Genomic DNA, 5,357 nt, shown 5'->3' with positions numbered 1-5,357 from the left:
TCTCTCTGCGATGGGAGCGCGCGCCCACCCGCCCTCCCGCTCGGACCACACACGCGTTGGCCGCGCGATGTGTGCAAGACACCGCGCGCTGCATCGGCTCGTATATAATTTTTTATGCACCGACGAAACAGAGGACACGAGCTGAAGAGGAAAAGCGAAAAAACACGGTTGGTACCTGGGGAAAATTCTGCCGGCTGGGCGAGGAGAAGGAAACGAGTGAAAGAGAGACGAAAAAGCGCGGACATGGTTCCATGTCATACCAGCGTGTAGGTATACGTGCACGCGTGCTGGAAACAAAGCTACTCTCCGACGAACTCTTCCACGTAAACGCGGAGCTGGATGCATCGATACCGGAAACGATGCCGATACAACACGAAAAAAAAAAGGCCTACCCGAAGAGAAACTTGCCTGCGTGCATCGCATAACTGTCCAATGACGCATGTACGCGCCGTCGTGAATATTTGAGGCGATATCATGCCGCTTTTTTATTTCTCACCCGGTCTCTCCATTCCGCGCTGGACGTTATTGCGAATTCTCACGTGGCTGTTCGCAGCCAAGCGTTCCCGCGGTTCGTTCTCAATCAACGCGACGCGATGCCCGCGCCGAGTCTTTCTTCGAATCGACTTTTCACGGTTCCGCGCTCGACGGAGATTCGCCGTTACGTTGTAGCTCTCTGTACGTGCATTAGACACGTGTTGGGATGCCAAGAATTATTGTTCCGGGTGATTTTTACTTCCCGTGAGCAGCGTGAGCCAATTGGAATAGACAGAAGTTCGCGACAAGCTTCGCTTCACGGTCTTCGCGATAGCGGACGTTGTCGGATATTAGCATTTGCAGCATTCACGATCGGTCAAGTTGGAACTCGGCTGAGGATTCTACGGACGTGCCGGGAACAATGATGTTATCATACATCGTTCGTGATTCATTTATCTCATATTATATATTCCTGTTATTCTTCTTTCCTTCCAAGAAAGCTTCCGTAAAAGTGTATAAAAGCCTGCTGAACAATTGTACTATTCTATCCTGCCGGAACTTTTATGATTTCACCAGTTTCAAGTTAATGTTTATGACCCTTTGGTCATAAATTGATGCTTATTTGGCACCAAATCGCTTCGAAAGACACAATTGGGGCAATAGAGGCCAGCTGTCGCGGAAGAAGTATAGAAAGCCGAGAACCTGAACAGGTAATATCGTAATTGGGACCTGGCAGGGTAATAAAAATCATACTCGCAAAGGAGTCGGAATCTCGAAGTCTATTTTCGCGGTGGAGGAACGCGGACTGGAACGTCGGGTGAAGCGTTACCACCTGCATCGGGCCGAATTAATAGTTCGCTCTGCCGCGAAACCCGTAAATAATGCCTCCTGACAGCCGGAGCCGAACGTCGATGAATAACGAGCCACGGAACCTTCGACTTCGAGCTTTTTTTCCCCTCTCGTTTTCTCTCTGCGATGGGAGCGCGCGCCCACCCGCCCTCCCGCTCGGACCACACACGCGTTGGCCGCGCGATGTGTGCAAGACACCGCGCGCTGCATCGGCTCGTATATAATTTTTTATGCACCGACGAAACAGAGGACACGAGCTGAAGAGGAAAAGCGAAAAAACACGGTTGGTACCTGGGGAAAATTCTGCCGGCTGGGCGAGGAGAAGGAAACGAGTGAAAGAGAGACGAAAAAGCGCGGACATGGTTCCATGTCATACCAGCGTGTAGGTATACGTGCACGCGTGCTGGAAACAAAGCTACTCTCCGACGAACTCTTCCACGTAAACGCGGAGCTGGATGCATCGATACCGGAAACGATGCCGATACAACACGAAAAAAAAAAGGCCTACCCGAAGAGAAACTTGCCTGCGTGCATCGCATAACTGTCCAATGACGCATGTACGCGCCGTCGTGAATATTTGAGGCGATATCATGCCGCTTTTTTATTTCTCACCCGGTCTCTCCATTCCGCGCTGGACGTTATTGCGAATTCTCACGTGGCTGTTCGCAGCCAAGCGTTCCCGCGGTTCGTTCTCAATCAACGCGACGCGATGCCCGCGCCGAGTCTTTCTTCGAATCGACTTTTCACGGTTCCGCGCTCGACGGAGATTCGCCGTTACGTTGTAGCTCTCTGTACGTGCATTAGACACGTGTTGGGATGCCAAGAATTATTGTTCCGGGTGATTTTTACTTCCCGTGAGCAGCGTGAGCCAATTGGAATAGACAGAAGTTCGCGACAAGCTTCGCTTCACGGTCTTCGCGATAGCGGACGTTGTCGGATATTAGCATTTGCAGCATTCACGATCGGTCAAGTTGGAACTCGGCTGAGGATTCTACGGACGTGCCGGGAACAATGATGGGTTAAAAGTCGGGAAAAAAGAAGATGAAGAGGAGGAGGAGAAGGAAAAAAAAAAGCTGAAGAAAAAATGGCAAAGGCAAGATACGGTCAAGAGAATGCGCGGAGCGCGCCAAGGTTAAGTCGGCGCAGGAAGAGGAAGGAAGACAAGCAGAAGAAAAGTGAATGATGGGAGTATAATGACGGAGCCGTCTCCTAATTCCAGTCGACGCTACGCCGTACCACGCCACACTCTCCCCTTTCTACTTCGCCTTCGACACCTTCGGAGAAAGATGGAGGAACTCACGTAGTGTAAAAGAGGGACGATCGCCGCGGCGCGATCGGTAGAGGAGGAGCGAGAGGATCGGAAGCTGCAGGAGAGAACAGGGTGGAATCTTCTCCCTTGCTGTCTTCTACCCTTTTTCCTTCTCTCCCGACGTTCTTCTATTCTTCGCCGCTCTCATCGGGGATTAATAACAGCCCACCATTGTTGCTATGGCAACTCTCGAAGCGTTAAAAACTCCACGGCCCTAACCCTGATCGTTCGCTTAAAGTTTCACGGCGAAAGGGTTGAAGTCACCCTTCGAACCGATTCTGATGGACGCGACCGTCACTCCTGAACATTTTATCACACGCACCTCACGGTGACTGTTAGGACTTAGAACGAATGAACACACATATCAAACCTCAACATTTTTATTTTATAAAATTAAAACAGGGAATATAAGAAATACGTAAGAATACTGGTCTAATAGATATTGAATTTCAAACTATGTACGTGTCCTAGAGCACGACACGACGATGGGTGGGCGATAGTAAGATTCAATGATCATGGGGTGATCCCACACGATGATCTTGCGTAGTGGAGCGTGCCTAGCATAACTAGATCATGTCAAGATAAAGTCTACCGTAAATAGAGTCCGTCGTTTGCCGGGTCACGAGGGTCTGCGAGGAGGAGACGAAGGAGGAACAGAGGAACTGGATGACGAACGAAAAGGACGGGAAAAAGAGAGTTCCGATGGGTAGGACGCAGTGCGTGAGAGCAGAATGATTGTGAGGTAGAACAGGGTTGATCAATATTCATGGCCCGCTCGTAGGGTCGTTCCAGGCCAGTCAGCGGAGGGTGGATTTATATACGAATCTTTCCTTCCGATTCACCCTGCAAGAAAGAACCCTTTTTCTTTTGGTATCCTATTTCCTTTGAGTCTGTGCGATAGGAGTGGCCAACGGCTTCCGTTAAGGTCACCCGACGTTAACGCTGATTTACCTCTTGCGCTTTTTTGGTTAACGGGTAATTACGTTAAATGGTCGTCCAGGAAACACGAAGGAATATACGTGGCAAATTAAAAATGCATTACTATTCGTTGCGAATACTAAGATGATAGCTGAAAATACACATACTCTATTGTCTAATCTAATTGTAGGAAAAAGTATCACTAAAAAGCATATTTCCTTTTGTGAATTCTGCATTACTATTCGTTGCGAATACTAAGATGATAGCTGAAAATACACATACTCTATTTTCTAGTCTAATTGTAGGAAAAAGTATTATTAAAAAGCGTATTTCCTTTTGTGAATTTCTGGATCTTGAACGAACGCCGTTTGGCACGGAGGAATAAGCGGTTGGTTCGCAGGAAGGTCATTCATTTTCGTGCATAGGTACCACGAAGATTCAAGCCATTAGCTTTCACTCCGTAGAACTGGAGCATCACCACATCGACGACAGCTTATCCAGCAATAATGCCAAACATTCGAAATGGAGTAGAACCGGCGCGATTCAGATTGGTAGACGTTGCACAAGGCGAACGTTGGCGTACCTATTCGTCGGGACGAGCGCCGCGACGCGAGGGGAGAAGGATGCGACGTGACAAGAGTGTACGAGAACGAGGAAAAGAATTCGCGAGAGAAGGGAAAGAAGGAAAATATGGAGGGAAAGAGAGAAGGAGAACGCGTGCATGCACGGTCCACAGACATGTGCAAGCACGTGTGCACCGCGGAGGCAGCGTAGGCGAGTCCGTACGAGAAGGCAGTTCAGTTCCGGTCCGGGCCATTAGTTGATGAGCTACCTCGTTTCCATCCCCTCTCGTAGACCACGCTACCGGCAACCATCCCCGCGGCCCAACCAGTCCGACGTACCACCTATACATCCCATACCACCCACGCGCGAGGCCCTGAAAAGCTCGCGTGGCATTGTGGGATCTATTATTGCCCTCCTGGACTTACATGTTTCGATGCAGCGGCAGCAGCAAACTCAGCCAGCCAGCCAACCACCCAACCAGTCAGCTAGACGAACGAAACGGACGTAGGTACCTACCGACAGACACACGGGAAAAATCGAGCTCCCCGCTAACAGACACACCACTTCGTCGATTTCCAACAGCGAGAGAGAGAGATTATCCTCCTCCTCCCTTCTGCCCGGCGCGGTGCTCGCTCGCTGAAATCCTGCGTACTGCTCTTGTATCGTAAAACGCGGGTTCCTCTTCCTCCCGGGCGCGGTGGCTGTGCTCTGTGATACTGCGAAAGTCGTAACACAGGGCCGTACACAGGCGAAACTGGCGTAGACGCGGTGCCGCTCTTTCATCCGTGCCACGTTGGAACGGAGACCGCGGTTTCGCGGGTACTCACTTCCCGATTTTCGTGGTTCTTCTCTCCGACCGTTTCTATCGCTGATGGGATCGTCACCTAATTGTGATGGATCCTGCACCGCGCCACGCCAGTCGCTTTCACCGCACCACGTCGGCGAATGCGCCTTTAACGGCTTCTCCATTTTACGCTGATGCACCTATTCTTTAATCAGAGAGGGTCAGCTTTTACACCCTCCGGCGTAATTTACTTTTACGTATGAGCTCGACTTTCTTTTCACTGAAAGTGCGCAGTATTATTTCAAGCTTAGGGATCTTGTTTCGTCTTGATAAGACGCGTTGGGTGCTCTTATTCCATTCGGTAAAAATGGATGTTAGGTCCCGACGATGGAACCTCCCAGAGTGGTGCATACTTCCGATAGTCGGTAGTTCTTACTGCTCAGAGAAGCGATAAGCGCA

At 50.1% G+C, this 5,357-nt stretch overlaps 1 pseudogene; it reads right to left on the bottom strand.

Moving 5' to 3' along the window:
* Nucleotides 1-1,221: 1,221 nt before the first annotated feature.
* Nucleotides 1,222-5,083, bottom strand: LOC113463880 (uncharacterized; annotated as a pseudogene).
* Between the last annotated feature and the right edge of the window lie 274 nt (nt 5,084-5,357).

This window comes from Ceratina calcarata, unplaced genomic scaffold, assembly GCF_001652005.2.
Source record: "Ceratina calcarata isolate Rehan_Ccalc_2016 unplaced genomic scaffold, ASM165200v1 scaffold180.2, whole genome shotgun sequence".
NCBI lineage: Eukaryota > Metazoa > Arthropoda > Insecta > Hymenoptera > Apidae > Ceratina > Ceratina calcarata.
The sequence above is the reverse complement of the archived record's forward strand: the minus strand, read 5'-3'. Positions and strand labels throughout refer to the sequence as shown.